Source organism: Xenopus laevis, chromosome 3S, assembly GCF_017654675.1.
Source record: "Xenopus laevis strain J_2021 chromosome 3S, Xenopus_laevis_v10.1, whole genome shotgun sequence".
Lineage (NCBI taxonomy): Eukaryota > Metazoa > Chordata > Amphibia > Anura > Pipidae > Xenopus > Xenopus laevis.
In genome coordinates this window covers 52,790,996-52,808,704 of record NC_054376.1, presented here as the reverse complement: position 1 = coordinate 52,808,704, position 17,709 = coordinate 52,790,996, and the positions used below count along the sequence as shown (strand labels likewise).

General features: G+C 36.1%; 1 pseudogene; it reads left to right on the top strand.

Annotated features, from left to right (window-relative positions):
• The window catches only part of LOC108712322, a 144,403-nt pseudogene that overhangs the window by 76,572 nt on the left and 50,122 nt on the right, over window positions 1–17,709 (top strand).

The window sequence follows — 17,709 nt, the reverse complement described above, 5'->3', positions numbered from 1 at the left end:
TACACAATGGTTTCATGCATGTTATTCACAGCTAAGAATCAATTAATTCCAAGAACAATTACTGAGCTTGAAAATGTTCATCCATTTAAAGGCTGCTGTAGCCCTTAAAATGTTGTAAGCACTATGCATGGGTGACATATGAGGATATAACCAAGAGTAGTCTTGAGGTAGGACAGTTAATTGTGTAAAGGTGGGCAATGATCAGATCCTAACGAATGGTAACGGGCGGTCAGATTGCGGGACCGCATCAACGAACAGATGCGGCCACGATCCGACGGGATGTTTAGGCCCATCCGATCGAGATCTGCCCAACTTTCAGCCAGATCTCGATCGGGGAAGCCCGTAGGGGGCCCCATACACGGGCCAATAATCTGCCAACTCGGTCTGTCGGCAGCTTTTATCGGCCCGTGTATGGCCACCTTAAGTAATAGAATTATTTATAATAATAATTATATATATATATATATATATATATATATATATTTTATACAAATATAGATGTATTCTTACCAATTGTAGGTTATAAATGTAAATACAAATCTAGGATAAGATTTAACAAAGTGGAAAGAGCTTATTAAATATAAACAGATTCATATTTGTTTTTTTCGTAAAGAGATAACTGCCTTACAATTGGATTAAGTGAATGGTAATGGTGGTTACAAAAAAAAGATACTAATGGGTTCTAATTAAAAAAGCATTTTTGTGTATTATAACAATTTATTCCAGCAGTAACACTTCAGAGCAATTCAAGAGCAGCTGATATGCTCATTAATGTTTGCAGTTAATCAATTCTGTAGGGTGTTAGAAATCAGAGCTCCACTATGAAAAGAATGGTCAGGAAAGTGGACAGTCAGAAAAGTAATTGTAAATACAAAACAGTTTGAACTGTTAGGGATCCTCTGCACCTACATTTGGGGTCACAAAATAGAATTTTTTAAGCTCAGCTAAAGGTGGAAAATATTGGTAAACACGTGCTCAAGTACAGATATAGGATCTGTTATTCATAAAGTTGCAAATTATAGCAAGCCCATCTCCCATAGACTTCATTTTAATCAAAAACTTAAATTATAAAAAATATTTCCTTTTTCTTTGTAATAAAAAAAACAGTAGCTTGTACTTGATCTCAACAAAGATACAAGTAATCCTTGTTGGAGGCAAAACAATCCCATTCGGTTTAATTAATATTTACATGATTTTTTTAACAGACAAAGTATGGATGTCCAAATTATGGAGACCCTTATACGGAAAGCCCCAGGTCCTTAGCATTTTGGATAACAGATTCCATATCCCTATTAAATAGCTCCAGGTTGTTCTTTGTCTGCTTTTAAACTCTACATCGTTCAGAGCTTGCGCTCCTCTTCTGAAAAGGCGACTGGGCGTCGATCCATCGTGTGGCACTCAATTTCTCCTCCCTGTTAGTTATCTCCTATACGGAAGGCGGGGAGGAGAAATCGAGCGCCGCACGATGGATCGCCAGATCACATTTTCTGATGAGGAGCACAAACAGATTTTCGGTGAGTTAATTCTTCTAAGACTTAGAAATTTCAAAGTTTCATTTGTCTTTGTGGTTTTTTTTTGTTCTATACTAATAATTTTTTTTAAAAAAATGTTCCTTTAATACGTTTAATAAATTCCATGACATGTGTGGTTTTAGAGAATGTGAGTTTAGTCGTGGTTTCAAAAACCTCTAAAATATGAATGATAAAGTATGGAGATCCAAATTATGGAAAGACCCCTTATTTGGAAAACCTCAGGTCCCAAGTATTCTGAATAACAGGTATCATGTACAAATATTATTTCTAACATTGGGTGGCTGGAAAAGGTGCATCATTTCTTGCCAAATCTTTTGTTTTGGGATTTTATTTGATCTTAAAACACAGTGCCATTGAGCCTCATTCCATATCAATAAACTTTGGATAAATAATAACTTGAATGTGCACAGACAATTATTTTTATGGTTTTTCTGTATGTTGTGTGGTTTTAAAATTCTTCCGCCACTGAAAGGGTCTTCAGGGTCTCTTACATGCTTCATCTCGTTTTTGTGACTGTATTCATTTTCTGGGTTTATGCCAGTGACAGACATTCCTTAATGTAGGTTCTTGTGCACGGTATGGAGCATGATGTATGATGGCTGTTTCCCTATCTGCCAGGCTGATAAAGAGGTATGTCATCCTCGGAAAGCTGATAAAGCTATGCAGCCCAGAAGAGGCTTATGAGGGAAGGCAAACATTTGCATTGGGCAGCTGAGACAACAACAAGACCTCTTTCTGAGGAATATTGTTTCTTCTGCTGGAATATTCATTCAGCTGAAATTTAGAACCTGTGACAATAGTCATTTTAGTGCACAATATAATATACCAGAATGCAAGGCTTTGTGTCAGTCAGCAATTTCTAGTTTAGAGGACTAGTCAAGTCTTCAAATCATAAGCAGGAAACTAGTATTGATCATTTTATTTTGTATATTTTGAATGCCGGGGCTTGTTTAAGCATATAGCTGCAAAATTTTCTTTTAACCTTCACTATCAATCTTTGCTATTATTTAAAAAGACAAACTTACTTGCAAACATACTTGCATAAATCTTCTATAAATCTTTTCACATCTCAGCAGCATCATTTTAATATCATGTTGCCACAGTAGAATTATGGCTTGAGGACAAGGCTCAAGTATAAAGCTTTCATTTTCCCTAAACACCCAATTAAACATGGTTACCAAGTTTTGATCAGTAACTAGTGTGATCTCCATGTTACAGTCAAATCATTGTCAAGGTCAGCTTAAGAATAAAGCACACGTGACAGTGACATATGACAACTCTGGATGTCAGGCACTCCTTATCAGTTGATAAACTTAATTCCGTATTGCCTCAAGCTCATGGGTGGAGTTAACTGTGTAAACCTGAAACCTATGATTTTAGTTTCAGGACACCATTTAATTTTTCCACCAGAGCCTAGAATGCTTCACACTCTGATGCCTACTGGTCTATTGGTGGGACATTTTAAATTTGAGAAAGATATGTTGAGAAATTCCTGAACTATATTTTTTATATCTTACCGACATCTGTGTAATGTGGGGTAAGAATTCCCATTTGGCCAGGATTCTGCAAATGCTGTTTGATCCAACCCATAGAAGGTACATCAGTAGTCTAGGTTATTCCTTTACTGATCTCCTGTGCAGTTAAAAAAAGGTTTATCATTCTATGTTATAAACTAAGTAAAGTGCTAGCTAAGTTGGTTTCACAAAATATTACTTTTGTGAAATTGCAGTCTGTTTGCATAGTGTGTTTGTATTATCAGCACAAGGATTTGTGTTGATCTTGTTGCTGAGAAAATTCCTAAATCAAACTTTATTGCTTGGTGAAACCAATCAGCCTAATATTTCTAATGGTAACTGGAAGGCAACTGTCTTTTGGCGTTGTTTCTGCATCCAGACAAAATCCATAGCTAAAGCTGGCAATACATGGACTGATATTAAAAGTTAACTTTAAGATTTTTAAAATATTTTTTCATTATTGTAAGACCAAGCTTATCTTGAAACGATCAATTAAATGTACGATTTGTCAACTAAAAAGACCATTTCAAGCAATATTGTTGAAGCCAGGGATACTGTGGGTAACCATTCATAGGTAGACATGCCTAGAATGTCAGATGTCAAGGGGTAGCCAATAGTGATGGGCTGATCTGACCCATTTTGCTTTGCCGAAAAATGGTGAAACGGTGAAATATTTGCCAAATACATTGAAGTCCATGGGTGGCAATTTTTTTTGACACACAAATTTTTTTTTCACCCATTGGAGTCTATGGGCATCTTTATGACGTGAAATCTGGCAAAACAATTACGTTCATCACTAGTAGCTAAATTAAGTTGTACAGATACAGGAAAATGTTGGTCTCTGTAAAAAAGAAAGTATATGAATGCATTGCATGAAAATAGTTTTCAGTATAATGATGTGAATAAAGGTGGTTGTATACAGAGAGTTCTTTCACCAGATCTCCAAATATAGGTATCAGTTCCAGTGTGGCCATCAAAGTAGTGGAACAAATAACCTTAATGAAATCATGTAGGCACAATCATTCAGGAATCAGGAATGTTGCAGCCTATCTGAAATATGCAGATGTACCTACAATATTATCTACATTTTACACATATTTAACCCACAATCAACAGACAGTATTATTTGTGCTAAAATTTTTGATCTATATTAAAAATACATGCACTGGTTCCTCCACTACTACATGCATGGGTAAATAGAAACGTGGCCCAGGCGCTCCAGCTCCAGGCCCTCAGCTCAAGGGAGCAGACAATCGGTATGCAAAAAGTAAATATAGGTGCAGGGCACACTGGTAACTCACGTATAGATCAGACCAAGGTTTGTAGATAAAAAATGGATACTTTATATATAGAATCATCTCTAACGTTGACTACACACAGGATGACCACTGTGTCATCCTGTTTGACCACACAATTGGTTGACCAGATTGAACCGAGTAATCAAATCAGTTGTAACTACATCAGGCTTAGATTTTCCAAAACAATTGGGCAGGCAGCCCCCATACATGTCAGTCAATTTGGACAAAATTAATCAAAGTAGGTCCCCTGCTCACTACTATATGTGTGGGGTGTGTTTAAAGTATTAGCCATGCATGCTGAGTGTTTTCTGGTAAAATTAGGGTTGCCTAATGTTTCATCAAAGGAAGATACTAAAAATGACTTGTCTCATTTTAGTTTAGTTACCAACTGATTATATTAAGCCCAAATTAATCCATATTACTGTATCTCCTACTGCATGAGTCTGGAACACTTAGGGGCAGATTTACTAAGCTCGAGTGAATTTTTAAAGTTAAAAAAGTTCGAATTTCAAAGTAATTTTTTGGGTACTTCGACCATCGAATAGGCTACTACAACCTTCGACTTCGATTCAAACTATTCAAAGTAAAAATCGTTCGACTATTCGACCATTCTATAACTGAAGTACTGTCTCTTTAAAAAAAAACTTCGACTTCATACTTCGCCAAATTAAAGCTACTGAAGTGCAATGTTAGCCTATGGGGCCTTCCACAGCACTTTTCTACGTTTTTTTTGGTCGAATAGAAATCCTTCGATCGATCGCTAAAAATCGTTCGAATCGTTCGATTCAAACTATTTAATCGTTCGATCGAATGATTTCTATTCGATCCAATACGCTAAAAATCCTTCGACTTCAATATTCGAAGTGAAAGGATTTCAACCCTTCGACCCTTAGTAAATCTGCCCCTTAATGAGCCCTGTAATTTTCTGGTGTCTAGTAACTCTAACTACAGTTAAGTGGTGTGTAAGCAAGCTATCACGCCTTTTCTTTTTAATTAATTATCATTGTGCAAACTACTTAGTTGATTATAGACCAGTGCTACACATTTATCTACAAGAGGATATTTTAAGAGACACAAAAAAATCAGAAAATAAGATTTTTACACTTTGAATTTTCCATGAAACAGGTCAAAGGAGAAATATGGTATTTATCTTGTGACTCCTGCTAAATCTAATGAAGCAGAGGGATTGATACTTTGGAGATGGAGTGGGCTAAATCAGACTCTGGTTTAATTGGCAATGAGAGCAGGTATTCTCTGTAAAGTCATTGCTGAAAGAAAACAAAAAGTATTCAATATAGTAATTTATTATCAGTCAGTACGTTAAACACACTGTGTTGGTCTACCCCTGCATTGGTCAGAGAAAGCAAAAAGGTACTCTAACACTTAAAAGAAAATGGATACCCTGCTGCTATTAGCGATATTAGTGTTGGTAATATTTTCTCTATTGTAAACTCGGATCCCCATGTTCCTTATGTGAATCAGCTGCAGATTGAAGGCTTTCTCATTTGTGTTCTATTTTCACTGCCAATCAAACTGCTGCTAGCCACCAAGTGAATTTCAAGAGGTAGGGTTTTTTCTTATTGACAGCCATCTGTATAAGCAACTGCGTGTTCTAACCATTCAAAATGGCAAAACAATTGTTATAATTGAATTTATACATTAGGAGATGTGTTGATAGGTATACAAGAGAGAAATGTTACCCTTTATATAACTACTCATATTGAGTAAATTCCATTTTCAAAATATATAATAAAAACTATTTGTCTAATTAAAGGTTAATGCAGGTGCTTCTCCAAAAGAGATTGCTAATATGTCTTGCATCAGTATCCTCAGGCCAAGGTGTACATCTGAATGAAAAACATTTGCAATGAATATGAGATTTTTCTCTTACCACGGAGCAATATTAATGGATTGTCACAGCACCATGTCATATGAAAACAATAAATGGAGCTATACTAGAACTGTTCCTTTAAAGAAGAAGCAAAGCTACAATCCAAGGGGTGTCAAATGTTGGACCCCCTCTCAAGTATTGCTCATACACTATAACTAAGCATACGCTATACTGCCTTCTGTTCATTACTCATTAATCATTACTGAAGAGTCATTGGTATTAGACAAATCGTTATTTTGCAAACTAAAGCAGGCAAAGTAATGAACAGAGTGCAGTATTTCTGCAAGCATAGTTGTTCCTAAAAAGCCAGCTCATTTGTTTGCAAAGAGTCTCTTGCTCTTATATTTTACGTGCTGTCAGTTTAAACAGCATCACTTAGTGAGCTGAGTTTGGAGCTACTCCCCTTTTTGTGCACATGGTTACAAAGAACGAACAGCGTTATAGTAAATTGAGTGCACCTTACTCTACTATAAGCTCCACTCCCAATAAATGTGCTCCGGATGAAATCATAGGGAGTGAGCCCTCGAAGCAATGTGGAAGCAGGGTGTAGTGCAACTGTAACTGTATTCAGGGTGCAAATAATTGGGCGCCAGTGGTTCTTATAACTTAACCATAGAACAGATTTATTGAACATATACAATCCTCAGTAGAGTGTACATCAAAGAGAACATGGAGGATCATACATTACATTGGATAGGCAATACTCACAGCACCTTTGTCAATATAAGTTCCCTCAGGAACGAGAACAATGAATGCAGCCTTGAGAAGGTACAGCCAGCTTTCAGCCTTTCCCTAAGTGGAACCTGAGGGGAATACTCTACCCTAGGTCTGTACACTTAGTCCCAACTTCTGGGCAATTAGTACCCGGGATCTTAATCCCACTCACAATCCTCGGAGGAGCTGCTCAGCTAAATATCCTAACTGTCTGTCACTCCTAGAGTGATCTATAAAGGTGGGTAGCCTATGGTTACTACACCTGACCTGTCTAGGTTCCACTCGAGCTCTGCCTGCCTGCTCAGGCTAGAGCCAGCACAAGACTGACCCTGAAAGCTTGGCTTTAGAGTATTTTATACTTTAACACAGTGACATCTACTGATCACTGTGGGAAACAACAAGGGGCATAGCCTAAAGCAGGAATAGGTTACCACTCCTAACTGTATTTTAGGACCCATTGAGGCGTCTATAACACTAGGGAAACTGCCTGCTAAATAATACTGGGGATGGTTATTTTACACATCCCTACATTTGTAAATTATTTTTTGACCTGACAAAGGGAGGCATTTGCTCACCCTGAAATGTTGTACCAATCGCATTGCAGCTTAACATGTACTCACATTTCCTGGTTGTGTAAACACTCAGTTAACTCTATAGTGAAGAAAGCAAATACAAAATATACTTATAATTACAATTAAGGCACTATTAACACTCTCTTCGCTCCAGTAGAACAGTAGAGAGAAATCACCCAATTTTACATACCCGTAAGAATAGTTTCTTTGAAGCTCTAGTTTCAAAACTGCCAGCCAACAGCAGAGCATTTGCTTATACTGTAAACAGATGAAATGTAAGACTAATGTAATAATGAATACAGGTTTTGCATGAGGGATAGTTAGTCAGAGTCCTGAAAATTAAATCTTGTGAAAGGTGTAGTTTAAGTTTGGTTAAAAAGTATATTTTTTCACTATTATTATTATTAGTACTATTCATTATTTGGACAGATTGTTTTCTGAACATTCTGCCTTGCAACAAAATAAATTCTAACACAGTTATGCATCAAGTCTATAAACAAAGCTCACATTGGGGGGTGATGGCTGAGTATTGTTTGCGATAGCTGCGGGGAAAGCCAGTCACATCCAGAAAAGCTGCCAACTCTGCTGGTTGTGGAGGAACACATGTTTTCATGAAGGCATTTGTAAGTCACCACTACTGTGAATTGAGATAGCCAAATAAAACCCCCATGATTAAAACTGCTACTGCTGGGAAAAGTGAAATATGGCTGTTTTGTTACAGGAAATGTTTTATAAGAAAAGTGTCAATTGCTGGTTTGGAAGCATTTTATTGGAAGTAATAATGGGTCTTTAAGAAGTAAACCCTGGCCAAAGATTGTGAGGGGGATAACATTTGAATTTTGATTGCACTTTATGTTTAAGAAACAAAATAGATGATATGGTATGTACTGTAAAACTTAGTTAGTGGGAAGGTAATCTTATAGTCACTTATTTGCTGAGATTGTTAAGACAGTTGAAATTTTACAGCCTCAATGAAAATGAGTGTAGACATTTGGTTTTTGTATGCCATTCACTTTTTATAGAGTTGTTTTTTTTGTTTTTAGGCATTTATTATTACTGATGACATTTTTTTTGCTGGGAGAGTTTTCAGTGATGGAGAAGTTATCAAAGCAAGATGAGATTTTCACATATTTTTGACTATGGTCACAATATGCCCATTTGTTATTATTATTTTTGCCATTTCCGAGCTTAAGAGAACAAATAAAAGAATGCATTTTAAGTTCAAAGACAGTGAACAAAGTACAACCTGTGGGAAAAATGCAGTCTAATGTTAGAGAAAAAATCATCTAACTGCAGAATACTGCTTCCTGGGTTTTATCTGTGCTAAAGTGTAAAATCCTACAGACTATATTCCAAGTTTGTGTCTGGCATTGAGAGTTAAAGGGTATTTTGAAGGTCAGTCTGTTAAACTAGGGATCTAAAATATGGGGAGGGGGGGTGGGTGATGTAGAGAATTTGTGTAAAAGATTTCAGTTATTGTTTTATCTCTTATATAAAGTGCAAAGTGTTCTTGGATATGTTGTCACTGACTCTTTTCAATAAGTGAGGACCGAAACATCGATCCAATAAATACGTTTTTTTGATTGAGAAATCCTGGTGTGCTTCAGCATTTTTCTATGTGTACAATATATAGCCCCCTGGGAAAATAGTTTTTGCACAACTCAAGGCAGTGTCCATGCGTCAGTTCTAACTAAGTGAAAAAAGAGAGTTATCTTTGGGGAGAGAAAGGCCATACCTGCTTTTCTCTTTGTTTAGCATGATCTCTTCCAAAGACACCATTAGGCGGGGGTTGGGAATGGAGCAGGCATTGAGAGAGAGACAACTCCCCATAATATAAAATTACAAACTTTGTAACTAAAAGTGTCTCTTTTTACTAGATGTTACAGTTAAGTTGTGCAAAAATAGTTTTTCCCAAGGGGCTTTATATTGGAGTCTGGGGTTAAATTGTGCAGTATGTGTATAAAACTTCACCCATGTGCACCCAATTAAATGGGATGAGCAGCATTTCAGTATGTTTTTTGATTTTATATTATGGGGAGAGTGTATTTAGTGCTTAGAGTGAGAGAGTGGGATCACTTCAAGAAATGTGTGTCATTTGGGTAACTGGGTATGTATTGGTATAAAAAAATTATTAGCTATAATACCATTATAAATCAGCTTAATAATGAATAGTGATGGGTGAATAATTTCAACAGGCATGGATTTGCAGCGAATTTCCACATTTTGCTGGTCGTAAACGTTTTAGAGCGCATAAAAATTGACACGTGTCAACATTTTTCAGATGCCCATTGACTTTAATGCATTTGGACAAAACAGTCGTTCGTATAAAAATTGTCGAGTGTCAATTGGCATCAAAATAATCAAAATTGACAATGCGTTTTCTGATTTTTCCGACGTTTCACAATTTTTTTGCCGAAACGGGACAGATTCGCCAATCGCTAATAATTAATATTCTGGAATATGTATTATATATAGTATCATGGAAACAGTAATGAATGTTCTCCAGAATAATAATTAAATTTTTTTCTACCTAGGTTATAGAGGCAATGCAAGCAGTTCTCCTTGCAGAATTTAAAAGGAGAATGCAGTCTGTTTCAGAAACTATAATAACAACTGAGCCTCTTTTCACACTTCTCATCTGTAGCCTTCAGATTCTATTCAAGTACAAACAATTGCTTATCATTCTATGCATGGGTTCTATATTTTTTTCTTTTTTTACTTTATCTATTAGAAACCATGCAATATTTTACAGTACGCCACACAAACTTTCGTGATTTATTTTTCACCAGTGCTTATGTATTAGCTAGCTTAGGGGTACCCAACCTTTTTCACCCGTGACCAACATTCAGATGTAAAAAGATTTGGAGAGCAACACAAGCATGAAAATGTTTCTGGGTGGTGCCAAATAAGGGTTGTGATTGGCTATTAGTAGACCATATGTGAACTGGCAGCCTACAGGAGGCTCTGTTTGGCAGTACATCTGGTTTTTATGCACCAAAACTTTCCTCAAAGTCAGGTATTCAAAAATAATCACCTGCTTTGAGGCCACTGAGAGCAACATCCAAGTTGTTGGGGAGCAAGTTGTTGCTTACAAGCTACTGGTTGGGGATCACTCAGCTAGATAATACTTTATTGGGCAATAGTGTATGCCACTATGTAATTAGACAAGCAAAAAAATGAGTAAAGTAATAAAAAACTAAACTTTTATTAAAAATAATAAATATGAAGCCATGGGCTCTTGTAATTTGAATTGGGTAAAAATGGTTGGTGGAAAACGTGAGAGGACTGAGGTTTTAAACTGCTTCTTCCCTTCTGTTCTACTCTTTATACACTAGCTTTATCACACAAGGCACTTCTTTCAATCAAACAGAAACAGTCCGATAAATGCCTTTCACACAGAACCTAAAGCATGGTCTGTTCTTCTGACCAATCAATGTAGGCAAACATGACCTTTTAAACTGGCCACATAAAGATCAATTAAACTGGTGAGGTTACCAAATGAGCAGATCTTTGCCTGATTTGGCCACCTACTGTATATGTTGCGCCAAACTGGTCTGAACTGAGATCCCTAGGCCTGATCCTTTTGGCATCCTATTATGATGGGATGCTCCATATACCAGAAAATGATTAATAAATGTCATTTCATTTCAATTCGAATACAAATTACAGTTACATTTATTTAACTTTTTTTGAATTATGGCATTTGTCTCTAAGTGCACGTCAAGATTTCACTGGTGCAGTGTCACTAGTTAAGTGTTTCCTCTGTTGTTATAGTAGTCCTGCACTGCAGTTGTGTTGGGCCTATACACAGAGCAGTTGGGAAATCAGAGCAGCCATGTGCTGCTAGTATATCCCTGGTTTTGTAACTTCTATAAAAATCATTTTCTAAATCTCAACTTTTTGGCTACTACTATCCTATTATTCTGCCTGTTCTGCCTGTTCTTTTGACTAAAAAATTAGCTATACTTTCCTAATGTTTTCTATTATAAAGAACTCATTGAAAATGTTTTTATCCCTGAACTCTGTGTAAACAAACCAACCCATAAGCTGCAAATTTTGTTAGACTCTGAGATCTGGAGCAGCTTAACATTCAGAAGGCTTATCAATGGAATTTCAATTTGTTTTACTACTTTCTACTCATCAAAAAGTGAGAACCGGAAGTAAACATGGTTTTCAATCAAAATTAGCTCTGTTTAGTGCAAGAAATTTAAAAAAATTATATTTCTTAAAACAAGGGACAACATGTACTGTATGATATGCACAAGTCCTATTCACTCTGTACAAGTATCTTTATCCAAGGAATATACAGTATGATGTTCAACAGTTCAACACATGGTATATGCTCTGTCATTAGGAATAAGGCCCCTTTATGATGTCCATATTCTAAGAAATGTGCCTGTTATCAGTAGTAGTTTACACATATTAGCAGACAATTTGCATTCTGTTTTGGTGTTTTATAATATAACTGTTGATGTGCAGTTGTAAGGCTTCAGGTGGTAGGTAGAAAACCATGAAAAATTGTGAGTTAAACAATTGCTTAGAATGGATCCATCTACAACATATGTATATAAAAATAATTGTCTGCTTACAGTCAGTCTGTTTTTGGTTGCCGAGATTGCATTTTGAGTTGCAGCCTGGAATAAGGCATAATAGGAAGAAAAATAGGTTGAAAACTATGCAACATGATGACAATGTAAACAATTGCTAAGATTGGATCAATCTATAACATATGTATATAAAGATAATTGTCCACTTTAAATAAATTCAATAAATTACATTCCTCTTTAAACAGTTTGCAAACTAAACATCCTTTTCCCTTCTTTTTGCTATTAATGAGTCATGCCCATACAGAGAGGTTTTTAGTTACAGCAAGCACACATTTAAGTGTCAAGCTCATTTCCACCAGTTTGCATTATTTAATATTCCCAGAGCAAGAATGAAATTATTTAATTTTGTTTCGGCTTTTAAAAGATCTAGGGTGATATTTGGAGGTATCACTTATGTGGATTTCTCGTAAGAGAATGCAAATCCATTTGTATTTTAACATCTAAAGGCTGGTTTAAATGTATTATTAAATCATCTTATCCTCTCAATTCAAATTGTTTTTGCTGTGTGTGTTCTTAAATGTTCCAAGTGAAGTTTTAAGAGAGGCACGCTTACCGAATCCCAGGAAGCGTCTACTATGTTCACCCCTTTGTGCATTTTACTGAAGAAATCCTTAATGTAGCATAAATCCGATTTAATGTGCATTTTTACACAAAATCAAATTGTGCAGGCGCCACACAAACAGTCTTTCAAACATTAAGAAGGATAAGATTCCACCAAGAAGAACCACAAGAACTGTGCTCAGAGCTTTACTGTTAAATACCCATTACTGTTTTCCTCTGAGAAAATTCTTGCTCAAGACTGTCTATCATGTTTTACGTTTGGATGAATTAAATCTCTGTAAAATTTGGAGTGTTTCCAGGGATTGGGTGTAAAAAAATAAGCCTAGTAGTACTTTTGTGTGTGTGTGGGGGGGGGGGTGTCAAGATGTCATAATTGATGTTGTCCTTACATCTAAAACCTACAAAGTCATGGCTTAGGGGGTATTAGTGAGTATTAGAGCATACTGGTATGCTAGTTTTAGGTGGCATTAAAGATTTTTTGTAATGTTTGTGTTATTTTCCTTTCGGTTCTGGTATACAATCTTTTAGGTGTGCCAAACGGTCCCAACATAGTGATCAAAAACAATGGGAGTAATATCTATGTTTATTATGTACTGTATAGAGAAAAAAACATAAAACTATGTTGAGCATAGCGATCCCACTAACCTATTGACAGAATATGTTTGTGGTTAGTATCCCTTGAATCTCTTGGGCTAGTAGTTTATTTATTTTGTTAATGTTTGAGAATAAAGCTTTAACACTACCAATTTTTAAGCACTACAAGTGCCACATTTTTTAATTCCATTCCTTAGGTGCAGATTTACTAAGGTTCGAATGGTGGATTCAAATTTTCAATTTATTTTGGTCAAAGCTCACAATTTCAAATTTAAGCCCACCAACTTGAATTTGAATTCAAATGTGAGATTTATCACACCTCAACCCTGGAAACAATTCGATACTTAGCAACTTGAATCCTGCCCAAATCATGCAGAATGGTCCATTGAACCTTTGAAGATGTTAATAGCCTTCCTGACATTTGAGTTTTTTTCGGAGGAAAACTCAATTCAAATTAAATGAAATCTCCCATTCTAATTGTGAGTAAATTTGAATTTATTCAAGTTAAAAAAAAATTCACGTAGCTTTGAAATTCGACCTTTGATAAAAAAAACCCTTAATGTTAATATTTCATATATTAATATGAACAGAAATGTAAGAAATCAAGGGAAAATAACCTAAATGTATTTATAAAGTTTGTTGAATAAGACATTGAGGTAACTGATTGTAAGAGTGTATTCTTTGTCACTGAATCAGGGGTTGATATACTGAATAAAAAGACCAAGTTAAGAAACTGGATTTGGAAAGCAGCTTAGTAGAATAATTACTAGGGTAATATCATGGTAAGTAAATAAAGCAGGCAGAGACAAAATCTAATGCAAACATCAGGTCCAGACATCCAGGGACCACAAATCAGGAGTAATTTCCAGAGAGAACTCTGGAATTTGAATGAATCCGGCCAAGATTGCCTAGGTATAATTTCCTATTCCATCAGCGCTAAAAAAACTTTAAAACAGCACACAGGTGGCTAAGTGTCTACCAGCACTTCTTTCTATTGAAAGCATAAAGGTTTAAATTTAAGTTAAATTCTTTTTCAGACGTTCCTCAGGATGCTCATCAGCCTTTCCAGAAAAATTCTTTATCAAAGTAGCATTTGTTATGGGTTTTTTTTCACTTTCAGTCTCCCGCTGTTCTGAAAGTAAAGGTCAAGTGCAATACTTTTGCAAGAAACGGTGAAGTATGTACTGTGAGAGAATTGTACTTAGACAGGACTTTATTGAGCATAAAGCAACATTAACCCTTTCATAGATGCAACACAATGTAATTCATCAGACTGATTACAGAGTAATTAATCCAAACATCTTAATATTGTTATGGAATCTTGTATGCTAAATGCTTGGGAAATTGAGGGATAATGTTTAATCACTTTATTCTAGTAAATAAGATCTAAAAATGTAAAACAACATACTGTAAATAGAACCTAGGTTGAAAATATATGCCAATTCTGCCTATTTGTTTCATTCAAATAATTAATATTTCTTAGTTATTTTTATTATAAAGCAATATTTTGCTACTACACTTACTAAGGGCAATTTGCAATACAAATCTGATGAAAGAGCCATAAGGTAGTTTTATTATTACTGCCTGTCATAGAGCAGGCAGTAAATACAGGACTCTGGAAACAGGTAGGGGCAGAATGGGGGGGGGGGGTGCATCCACATGCCTTCCACTACCCCTCACGAATAGAGTGCTAATGAAAGCAAAAGACCTGTATTCATGGCACACAACTTTTGAGCTCAAATTTGTGCAGCTTTGCTAAAAACTGCAGGACAGGGTGCAAATGTACAAAAAAACATGGCGACTTCTATCAATTTTTTTGTACTTTGCACCCTTTGTAAATTAGGTTTTCTATCTTACCATTGATTAGCTGAATTTGTTTAATTAGAGATACTGAACTCTTTATCAACAACCCCCTCCCTTAACCCCTGTTGTAACTGTTTTGTCTTACAGATAAGCCTAATTATTTACCTTGCAAGCACAAAACATTTCGTAGCTTCAGTGTCCCTGTTCTCCCTGTTTAGCTAGCTCAAGAAATAACAAAAACCATGTTGTAATTAAAACAACAGGTAAAAAAGTATGTTCAGCACAAGATGTCTTATTATAGCAGAAAAAAGCAGACCAGTCAAAGCTTGAGCTTTTTGGATAAAGGTTATCCATATGATACACCTTAGTGTATAGCTAAATAAATGTGTTGGTCCAGAAATGTAAACACAATTTAAGCATAATTATATTAATATTTTAAATGTACATTGTATGGGTCATTCTTGACCTCAGGGGGTGCAAGTGCAAAAGCCCTAACAGGCACAAGAGGGCGTTCCCCTATCCAGCAAGGATAAGGGTTAATTCCTGTTATCCTTTGAACCAATCGGTTGTTGTGAGAGGCTTTTTATAGGGCTGGACCAGAGTCGCTCTTTGCCTGAGCAAACAGGTTCAGTAAGGGTGTTAGTAAAGGTGCTCCTGAAACCTTGGAGAGCTGGTGTTTGAAAATTGACTTGTTGTATGACTATATTTTTTGTCTAATCGTTTGGTATAGTGTTTATTTTGAAATCTGTGTATGACCTGACATGACTTCTGCTCCTCTTTTCGTTAAATCCATTTGGTGTTTCTCTTTATTATCAGATTCCCCTCTGTGTAACTCAGCCTGGTAAACTGTTTAGCCAAAATATACTACTGTTTCCAATGTGCTCGGTTACTCTGCATTTCAAACAAGCTTTCTTCCTCATCCACTGGCTCATTGATTTGCAGACATAGGCAACACTCACCTCAAAATAATTTCAATAAATATCATCTGTAAATTTTTAAGGCAATGTATTAATTTTGGCTGCTTTTATTACATGAAGCTTTATGACATGGGCTTTCTGCTCAGGGGTTGATAGCATTGTCTAAGTGCTCAAAGCTAGGCAGGTTGTAGGAGTTCGCAGCTTGCCTTCTGCATAATAAATTGTTAACCCTGTAAATGCCTCTGAGACTGCAGGAGGAATAGATTAGGAGATTACTGCTAGCAATCAGCATTTACAGATTTACAGATTTACAGTTGTTCCTAAGAACCTGATTTTAAACTGTTCGGGTACCATCAAGTGACGTCAATTTTTAACAAATTTTTAACAAAAATGCATAAATTGAGAATTTTTATTCAAATGAATTTCTCTAGCTATAGACTTACATGCTATATAATATTTTCACACAGCACAGGAAAGAACCCCCATAATGTGCCTTGGAGGGATTTTGGGCAAAAGATCTGCTATCAAAGTTGGAATTAGTCACTATAGATTAATCTGAGGAACTAAGTAATGTACTCTTACCCTTAGGCTTCTGCCACCATTTGCATCAGCCCTCTCATGTGTCTGCACCCGAAGCCCCTGCATCAGCATAAGTGTGGGCACACAGAGGACATTTCAGTGCCAAAGCAAGCAAATATGCATTTCGGCAAAGAAATGCACTACATGTGCCTGCACCTGGATCTATTCAGTGGTTCCAGGTGCAGACACATGAGAGGGTTAATGTCAGCATTGGGGCTGATTCTCAGAGTGCGTTTATTTGCAGGCCCAAAATCAGCACCATGTGGCCTTAGCTTTAACTGATAAACCCTGCTTTTTTGATTTAGAGGGTTTCCTATATTTTATATAAATAAGTCTTTGTGTAGCCATGCTGGCAACCATTCAAACAATATAACGCAATGTGAGATACGTTCATATAGCAAATATTAGATAAGCTTTGTAGAATACAATGATTTTAGTATCAAATCAGGGAGATATAAAAGGGATCAAATGTCATTCAGAATTCTATATAATGAAAAACTCTCTCAAGTCGAAAAATACACTTGTTGGCTTGAATGAAGGTCAACCCAATAAATTTTTCACAATCCTTAAAAACAAGTCATTTTAGTCGTTCCAAAGTAAACATGTTAGCTAGCAGTGACTTCATACTTGTTCGCCATGTGTATTTGTTTCCCATATTGATAGACAAGCGTTGCCACAAACAAATTTGATTTCTGGATAGTGATGGGTGAATTTTGCTTTGACAAAAATTTGTGAAACGGCAAAAAAGTTGCCAACCTCATTAAAGTCAATTGACCGTGCAACATACAGTATTTATGTTTTTGCTATACATTAGAGTCAATAAGTGTTTTTTCATGCAAAACATTTCACTCATCCCTATTTCTTTATAATCAGAGCTGGGACTGTCTCCTGAGGCTGGGGAAGCTGAGGCTATATCTATGGAACTGTAAAACAATAGTCTATCTGCATTGCAAAATTGCTTTTTTGGAGGTATTCTAATATAATCAATAAACTTAGTGTGTTGTTTGTATTTCTAAATTTTATTTATCTAAATGGAGGGAAAGAATTGTACTTTTTGGACTGTATTGATTGTGTTACAGGACTGTTCCCTTCCTGTCTGTGGAGAGAAGTAGTGGGTGGGGGTTTAC